The sequence below is a fragment of the Neofelis nebulosa genome, chromosome 16 (genome assembly GCF_028018385.1).
Source record: "Neofelis nebulosa isolate mNeoNeb1 chromosome 16, mNeoNeb1.pri, whole genome shotgun sequence".
Classification (NCBI taxonomy): domain Eukaryota; kingdom Metazoa; phylum Chordata; class Mammalia; order Carnivora; family Felidae; genus Neofelis; species Neofelis nebulosa.
The window spans coordinates 6,680,161-6,689,977 of record NC_080797.1 but is presented as its reverse complement, the minus strand read 5'-3'; the positions used below and the strand labels follow the sequence as shown (position 1 = coordinate 6,689,977).

The 9,817-nt window shown below is 43.3% G+C and overlaps 1 long non-coding RNA gene across 2 annotated transcripts in view; it reads right to left on the bottom strand.

The window, feature by feature from the left end:
• Positions 1-205: 205 nt before the first annotated feature.
• Positions 206-9,817, bottom strand: part of LOC131497048 (uncharacterized) — an 89,312-nt gene continuing 79,700 nt past the window's right edge. Inside the window, exons 3-4 of one of the 2 annotated variants that reach the window (XR_009254737.1) lie at positions 1,461-1,592; positions 206-1,353 (exon numbers count right to left, since the gene is read on the bottom strand). This is a non-coding gene — a long non-coding RNA (uncharacterized LOC131497048). Of the gene's footprint in view, positions 1,593-9,817 lie in introns of both variants that reach the window. The other variant, XR_009254736.1, reaches the window with a different exon arrangement.

The window sequence follows — 9,817 nt, the reverse complement described above, 5'->3', positions numbered from 1 at the left end:
CAGTCGGTCAAGCGTCGACTTCGGCTCAGGTCATGATCTCATGGCTCACGAGTTTGAGCCCCGTGTTGGGCTCTGTGATGACAGCTCAGAGCCTGGAGCTTGCTGTGGATTCTGTGTCTCCCTTTCTCTCTGCCCCTCCCTTGCTCATGTTCTTTCTCTCTCAAAAATAAATAAAAACGTTAAAAAAATTAAAAAAAAAACCACAACTACCTCACGCTCACCGGCATATACACAAAACCAGGGTTTTGTTATATTATCACCTAAAGCGAAACAATGGTAACTGTGTCTCAGGCTTTCCAGACATGGGGCTGGAGTATCTTTTAGTGTGCTTGGCAGAAAATGTGTTAAAAGCCACCAAAGGAGAATCCTAAAAGATTCAATAAAGTTTACACGTCGGCTGAGGGGTTGAATTTGGAAAGAAGTTTATGGAAACATGGAGCCATTGGCAGTGAAATTCTTCCTCTTGTGTTCAGGGGTAGTAGCAGCATGGCGGCTATTTAAGGCAAAGGACGTGGGTTCTGGAGTCAGATGCCTGAGTGTCATTCCTTGGCTCTACCTTTTCCTACCTGTGTGACCTTGGGCTCTGTTCTTTATGTCTCAGTTTCCTTGTCTGGAAGATGAGGATACCTAGGTTGTAAAGTTAGGAGGAGGATTCAACAGATAAATACATATAACGTTCTCAGGACAAAGCCCGGCACATGGGAGGCTCCCAAAAAAGGAGAGCTATGATGGTGACCATAATGGTGGTGGTGATAACAATGTTGCGTAGGCATCAACCAACCCAGGCAAGGCTAAAGTGCAGAGAAGCACATCATATATTTTATTTATGTATTTTTTTTTTTGAGAGAGAGAGAGACAAAGCATGAGTGGGGGAGGAGCAGAGAGAGAGGGAGACACAGGATCCGAAGCAGGTTCCAGGCTCTGAGCTGTCAGCACAGAGCCTGACGTGGGGCTTGAACTCATGAACCACAAGATCATGACCTGAGCCTAAGTCGGTCACTTAACAGACTGAGCCACCCAGGCGCCCCGAGAAGCACATCATGTATTTTAAAGAGCCCTACCAATGCTACCTATTAGCATCTGTGAATGGTGATCCTTTGGGAGAGAATTATTTTCTGTCGTAGAAATAGCCAGAGCGATTCCAAAGGAGGGGCAGGGTCAACATCCTTGAAACAGCCCCCAGTGACAGGAGACCAGACTTTCCTCGAAAGAACTCAGTGCCTCCAGGCTGGATGTGGTACTACAGGTGGGGAGCAAACCCCAACTCACAGGTTTGCATTGGCTCGCATCTGAGGTTCTTCTAAAGATTCCACTGGCAGTATCAATGTGGAATGATCCATGCTTGAGTTAATTCTAATCATAGAAACAAGAGGTTTTCAGTGTTAAGGTATTTAGACTTTGCAAGTTTTGTTTTTGCCCTGTTGGAAAAGGAGAAACAGACCCTGTAGACTGATACCTACTTGAGTAGAGCTTTGAGAAAGAAGCTAGAACGAATGTTTCTAAAGGGTTTGTGTCTCCTTTTTTTTTTTTGCTGTTGCTGCTGTATTTGGGTTTGCTGATTGGCAGTTTTGAAGACAGACACACCACTGCACCTGCCAGAAAACAGAGCCACGTGTTAAATGCTGATAGACATAACCTATCATGAAAAAGTTTGCTGAATCTGGGCTATAACATGCATATTTATGTAGTGTATTTATATGTACATACGAGTCCGTGACAACATTAGCTACCATCAAGTGGATGGTTTTGTTATCTCATTTAACACACACAATAACTTTGGGAAGTAGGTAACATTTTTATGCCCATTTTAGAGACAGGGAAACTGAAATTCAGAAAGAGTGCCATCCTTAGACGAGGGGCTCTATCCCGGATGCCACATATCAGGGATGTGCTTTGCTTTGGAGTAACTCCCTTGAAATTTTCTAAGTCTTCTTGCGGTTCCAAGGAGCTATAGAGGTCAACAGTGCCACCTGGGCTAAGAGCTCTGCGCCCAAGTCAGACTGGGTGGGCCCCCTTCCTGGTCTCCGCTTCTCTTCCTGAGGTGTTCTCTAACCTTCCAGTGCGTGGTGGGGTTGACCAGATGTCCAAATGAGCTTCAGCACTGGAGCTTAATGAGTTGTCCTTGGCCCTGTGACCAGCCCTGATTTTGGCAGGACAGCCTGGTGAGCTGATCACTTCTCCCGACTGGTAAGTGTTAATAGGCTGCCAGAATCATGCTGACATGCTGATGTTGAGGGACTCAAGTTATTTACATTGACAGGATCCTCCCGACACACAAAATATTTCCCCCAAAGACCCTGTGCCTCCTAGATGGGTAGCCTTGCTTAGAGAAGTAAAGCAGTTCGACCAAAATCATCCAGCTGGGTAAGTGACAGGGCTGTTATTTGACCTCAGTCATGTCAGAGGTACTCACATATACATCTTTTATCTAAAATTTTTAAAAAATGTTTTCTTTTTCTTTCTTTCTTTCTTTCTTTCTTTCTTTCTTTCTTTCTTTCTTTCTTTCTTTTCTTTTCTTTTCTTTTCTTTTCTTTTCTTTTCTTTCTTTCGAGAGACAGACTATGAGCAGGGGAGACACAGAGAGAGAGAGAGGGAGACACAGAATCCACAGCAGGCTCCAGGCTCTGAGCCGTCAGCACAGAGCCCAACATGGGGCTCAAACCCATGGACTGCGAGATCATGACCTGAGCTGAAGTCATACCCTCCACCAACTGAGTCACCCAGGAGCTCCACAATCTTTATTTTTTTACGATACTAGGAGTTGTGATCTGTATATGTACATTTTGCAAAGATGATCATTTTCCTCAGCAATCCTAATGTGTGCAGAATGATCAAACAAACCTTCCACAATGTTCTTCGGTCTCTGATCACCTTCCATGCTAGGCCTATCTTACATAAGGATATGATTTTAATAGCCTCCTCAGATTTATTTATGGGACACTGGGACTTCCCAGGAGTGAATTAGAGGCTTGGGATTCGTATTATGACACCAGCCTTTAAGCTGCTCATCACTGGGGTGGCCTGATCCTTGAAGGGATGTTCATGGATTGTTAGAAATAGCCCTCAGATCTTTAGCTGGAAGCGATACCACATCAGGGAACACAGCAAAGGCATTTCTAACGTCTGATGGAAGAGTCACCAAAGAGAGAGACAGGAAAAATAAGACAACCATTCTGCAAGGCATTCATGACTGTGGAATTTAAAAATTTCTGACATTTGTTTATTAAAGATTATAACTCACTTCAACAGCATACAGCATGAACCCCCTTTAGCCAGATAATAAGTACAGCATGTTCTTTATGATAACGTCAACCATAAAACTAGAAGACTTTACTATTTGTTATTTATCAGGTCGACTAGACAAATCATTTTTTTCTACATGCCAGGCTTGGAAAATTCCTTATTTTCTCTCTCCTTCTTATATATAAAAACAGCAGAGGGTGGGTAAGTTGATCTTAATGCACTTTGCACTGTAAAAGCAACATTAGTTGCCACTGGTGCTGAATCCAGAGCAGTGACAATATACGTACGTTTTTATTGCCCATTAGGTTTGTAGAAGGATCACCTTTAGCTCTTGCCAATGATGGAAATTGTTGTTCTAGAAAGTTTTTTCCAATGTCTATCATAAATCCATTCCTTTTTCTTTATCTTCAACCATCATGCGTGGTCATACCAACACGCATTTCTTGCTTAGACGGTGTTAATAACCTCCTACAGAGTCTCCCCAACTTCCACTCTTGCCCCTTTAAAAGTCTGCTCTCTACATGGAAGTCAGGGTGTTCATTTTACTATAAATCCATTTAGAGTGCTCCCTTGCTCAGAACTCTCCAGCGGCTTCCTGATGCCCTCAGCATAAAACCAAACACCTTCTTGTGGCTATTCTGGATGTCTTCTGATGGCTTCTTCTCTCTCCTCTCTGGATCTTAACACCTTCTTCCTGTCCCACCCTTGACTCTGGAGGCTTTGAGGCAGGTGCACCAATATGGCCAGCATTAATAGGCTCCTTTGCCCCCCACTTGCAGGCATGTTCAGCCAATGGGGAGCTTGGGTATGGGTAGGAGGGAGGTGGGAGAGCGTGGTCAGGGTACTGGTTTCCCAGGGTCCCCCTGACCCCAGCAGCATCCATCGAATGAAGGCCACAGCTCTTTCTAGGAGGTGTTTTTCATTCAGCTGCCTCCCTTGGGTCCTGGGAACTGCTCCCCACTCTGCCCCCAGCACTGGAGGTGGTCAAAGTGTCCTGCATTCCTTTCCCTTCGGGTATTTTCTGTGCTTTGTGGTTCCTCTACCACACCCACATCGTTGTAAATATGCCTTTGATTGAAGTCTTCTTCATTCGCCAGATTTTCACGTGCCTTCTGCACATGGCTAGCTTTCAGGTCCCCCAAAGTCTGGTACCTGCCTACCCCCCAACTTCACCCCAGGCTCGCTCAGTTGACTGTCCTTCAATTACACAGGACTGCCCTCCTTTCCACACCCACCCACACTCACCGGCTGTCTTCACTGCCTGGAGCCCCCTCCCACCTGAGCTGTGCATGCCTGGGCTCCATTCACGGGAGTATCAGTTTCACAGAAAGGCTTTCTCTGACCTTTTGAAGTAGCCCACTCCTTCCAAACACACTCTATGAATTTCTCGGTTCTGTTTTCTTTGTCTCTTACCATTTACCGAAATGATCTTATTTAGTGGTCTTTTTTTGTTTTTTTTTGGTCTCCACTACGGGAATGTGAGCAAGAATCTTATCTCTCCCGTGCCCCCAGAGGAACCCCAGTGCCTAGAACACACTCCATAAATGGTTGCTAAGTATTTGTTGAATGAATCTGGATGGAATGTCTCATTCTACAGACAAGGAAGCTGAGATCCCTGGAAATGGACCTTCTCTGGGTCCTCACATGGGGACTTGAAACAGGGTTTCTGTGGCACAGGTCTGCCCTTACCAGTTCTTGAGTTCCTGTCTTATTTGTATCCTGTCTTATCTGTAGAAAGGTGCTCCTCTTCTTTTACTGTATATTTGCTGGGTATAAAATTTTTTTTTTAAGAGAGAGAGAGAGCACACACACGAGAGTGTGTGAGGAGCAGAGGTGGGGGGGAGAGAGACAGAGAGAGAGAGAATCTCAAGCAGGCTTCAAGCTGTCAGCACAGAGCCTGATGCAGGGCTTGAACTCATGAACTGTGAGATCATGACCTGAGCTGAAATCATGAGTCTGATGCTAACTGACTGAGCCACCCAGGCACCCCTGCTGGGTATGTATGTATTCTTAACACAATGAGTAATTTCCTCTAAAGCATGGATTTTCTACCCTTCATTTCCCCCTGTGTTTCTCTATTGTCTTGTTCTTTGACACATCCTATTTCCTGTGACTTCTTGTAGTTAGGAAGCATGATTGAGAGCTGATGTTCAGACACTGACTGGGGGAAAACCATATTCACATGGGAGAGCAACAAGGGAAATCAAGACCTGAGAGGTCTTTGAGGAAATCAGGGCATCTGCGCACAAACAGTAATGGTCATACTTACCGCTACTTAATTGATGAGTATGCACTCTGGACCAAACATAGCATGAGGCACTTTACACGTAATACATACATGGACATATAAATTCTTATCTATTCCTCATGTAGCAATCCTAAGACCTATACAGCTTCCTTCTTTCTTTAGGGGAAGGAGCTGACATGCAAGGAGGCTAGAAGGCTTCTGGGAATGTGGCATAGATTCTGACATGGGCCTCATTCTCCCTACACCCTCTTCAAGTCTGGTGAGGCTCCTGGAAAGTCTGCAGGTAACTGAGACTCCAAAGTGAGGTGTGAGACAGCTATCACTCTGACTGGGAGTTCAGCCTGAGCTTGAGAAATCAGATATGGGTGAAGAAGTGACACTCAAGGAGTAGGGTCCGAAAGGGCCAATTTAGGGGCTGAAATTCGCTCTTGAATGCCAGAAGTCAGACACGGGGAGTCAAGGCTCATCATAAAGTTGGTGCTTTCTGGCCCTTTGATGGTCTGGCACCTTTCTTGTGCCTTTGAGAGTGTTCTTTGAAAATGACATGGAAAACACACACACACACACACACACACACCACTTGATATTCAAGGAAGGTCTTTTTTCTGACTCAGTGATGGGAAGAATTTACTGGCTGGTCCCTCTCTAGGGGCAGAGGTAAGTTGGCTCTGAAACATGGGTCACTAGCTTTGGAGGCCTAATAAAGCAGCAAATCAGGACAGAGTTAGGGAGAAGCATTCAGAAGGTAGGAGCATCTGGCAGAAAGAGAGGAGGCCAAGCTGAGGGGTGTGTGGCCTTTGATTCCCAAACAGATGGCTTCAGACCATGGTAACTTTAGAGGTAATAACGCTTACTTGCAGCCCAAGATTAGGTATGAAATGTACTTCCTTGACCAGAGTCACGTGCAAATGCCCTCTCTGTGCCCTAGAAGCATTTCTCTCCAGGTCGGAAAAGGGATGAATGGCTAGAAGGGTCAGGATGCTCCATTAAGGGGGACCAAAGGCAGGTTGAGGCAATGTCTAGCCATGAAATATTAATCTCCATGTTTCAAGCATCCCAAGGAAATTTCTTAATGTATTTCCATGCAAGAGATGTTGCGCAATTGACCCTAACAAAAAATACTTCTGCACTTTACTAAAGTCTACTTTTGAGCTATCCAATGTTTTCATCATAATATTTACTTCGGCGTAAATAGGCTAAATTCTCCAATTCTGATACAAAACAGAAAGATCACAGAATGAAAATAAATAGATGACATGGCTGTTTAAAGATAATGTAAAATGTTTTCTAGCAGCATAAATATTTGATTGTAAAACTTTCAATATGTTGTGTCTATTAACTAGTAATGGACAATATTTAAATAATTCAGCCAGCCAACGTGGGCCAGGATCACGGTGGGGGAGGACATGGTCAAGGCCCAGCCTGGAGAGATGCCAACTTACCGTCAAAGCACACCCCAAAGCCTGGCCCCAGACACTGTCCATTCCATCTGGAGCTCTTCGGTCAGGACCAAGCCACAGACAAGAGCAGAGGGTTAAACAGAACATGGGGACATTTGAAATTTTCCTGTCACCTTCCATTGCTAATTTGGTTTGCACAGACCTTCTATGCGTCATTCATATTTGGACCTTCAGACGTTCAATTCAGTCGGTACTCTTTGGCATGGTTCTTTGATTTTTGTGTTTGTTGGCAGGGGATGGGGGTGATGTTTCTGGAATACCATCAGGACTTGTGGAATTATCTGAAAATCCACTCACCCCATTGGTATCCCTAACTCTCTACATGTATAATCTGGCAAAGAGCATTAGATTTACAGTCAAGAGCTGTCATTTGTGAATTACAATTTGGGAAACCTTTTCAGCCACTTGAGTTTGGGCAGTTCTCTGAGCCTCTCTGGGCCTCACTTTCATCACTGTAAAATGGGACTAGTGAGATGCGGCCTGGCTATTTCACTGGGTGGTAATGAACATCAAAAAAGAAAATGAGACAGAACTGAAAGTATAGAAGTCCCCTAAAGGACTGGCTTTATTTGAGAGAGCACTGTATTCATTTCAGAACATACCCCTCTTTGCACGTGCTCTAATGTATGTCTCACGCTGAGCCTCACACATTATAAATCTCTTTACAAGTTTGCGGATTGATTGAATGAGGACTGTCGGCTGCCAGGCGGCCCTCTTCCCCACTCAACTCTCCAAGGAATATGCTCCAAGAGTAGGAGCGTCCCAGAGTGATATCCTGCAATCTCTCCAGAATCCTTGGATGTCTGCTCTCACCACCACCACCCCGCCCCCCGCCCCCCGCCTGGTGGCCATCATGGATTCCAGGGTGGGTTCTAAAGCAGTAAAATCCAGAAATCTGAAATCAACAGGAGACAGGGATCTGCTGATCTGTTATTCAAAATAACTGGGAAGTCAGTAATTTTATAAAGCAGTGCAAATAACGCACAGCAATAATCCTCTGTGTTCATTTGCTTGGCCTGGGACTTTTTGGGGAGCAGGGGGTGGTAAAAGACGTGTGCAAAGAGTATAAACTTGAACGTACGTGCCTTGTGAGGTACTGTTTGGCGACACCATCTGTACAATGCTAAGCATACGGTAGGCAATAAGAAAATATTTATTGAATGAATGAATGAAACACCTACCATATTTTACTCAGCCTAAGATGCACATTTTCCCATTTTGCACTATCACCAAAGAAGTAATGCCTCTTAAAAATCAATGGACTGTCACATGGTAATTGGCACATTGTTTTTCTTTCTTGTGCATACAATAATGATTTATCATATAATCAGTAGTCTTAAATTTGATGATTTATGGTAAGGAAGGATCGAAGGGAGGATTTATTTAAGTGGTAGAATATAGGACCGAATTTCTTGAGTCATCGGAAGAGGAAAGTTTCTTTGTGGAACAGGCTAGACTCCTCCTTTAGAGAGAGACTGGGACTGGGGTTGGTTGGCAGAAGAGAAGGCCAACCTGGAGATAACTGTAAGGAGCTTTCAAGTGTGAACAAAGAAAGACGCAGAGACAGAAGTGATTAAAATATGTTTCGGGGCTATTGGAAAGGTGAATGTTCCCAGAGAGTTCATATGGAAAATATACAACATGAGCCTGTAAATAAAGGTAGGATCATGGAGGATTGTAGAGAGCTTGGAATAACAGGCTGGAAAGTTTGGATTTCTTCTTGGGTATAACCTTAGAGCCAAAGAGTGACATACTAAAAATAGTGTTCTAAGAGGATTAATCTGTGCAGGGTGGACTGAAGTGTGTGGGACTGGAGACAGGGAGGGCAGTTAGGGGATTATTTCTGTAATCCAGCAGAAGTATAATGACAGACTATAGTAGGGTTGTAGAGAGAGCAAAGGTGTGGATGAGGGAATTTTGAAGACACTGGTTAACGATGTCTCTTAAGTTCTACACCATCATTTATTTAACTCTTTCTATGTGCCAGGCAGAATTGTTCTAAATACTTTTAAGCAACATCTCACTTAGTATTCTTATGGGACTTATAATATTCTCCATTACTTTCTTATTATCTTATTACTTTCCCCATTTTATACCAAGGAAACAGCAACAGATAGATACACAACTTCGTGCCATTAAATACTTCTTGCCTTGAATTCTTTAATGTTAGTGTTACTATCCCTGTGTTTTCTGTTTTCTCCTGCAAGTTACCACTTTGTACATCTTTTTATTTTAACCTTTTCATGCCATGCTGTTTTAGGTACTTATCTAATAAACATATACAATCTGGATTTTCAATCTGATTCCATTTCAGAGTCTTTGTTAACGGGGGAAGTTTAACCCATTAATATTTATTGTGATAAATTATTTGTGAACATTACTTCTTTCATCTTGTTTTATGTTTTCTGCTTCTCTATGATTCCATAATGATTTTCTCTTTAAAAAATTTTGTATGCACTATATGATAACTTGAATGTAAATTAAAAAAATAAAATTTAAAAAATCTAAAAAAATAATAAAAAAGCATTCATCTCAAAACTAAAAAATTTTTTTTAATGTTTATTTTTGAGAGAGAGAGAGAGAGAGAGAGAGAGAGAGAGAGGGAGAGAGAGAATGAGCAGGGGAGGGGCAGGGAGAGAGAGGGAGACAGAATCTGAAGCAGGTTCTATGCTCTGAGCTGTCAGCACAGATCCCGATGTGGGGCTCAAACTCATGAGCTGTGAGATCACGACCTTAGCTGAAGTCAGACTGAGCCACCCACGTGCCCCATAATTTTCTATGTTTTTCTTTCCTATAGTGATTTTCAAATTTTATATCTTAGCCTTTTATTACTACCTTCTCTCTTTAAAAAAGCAATTGAACATGT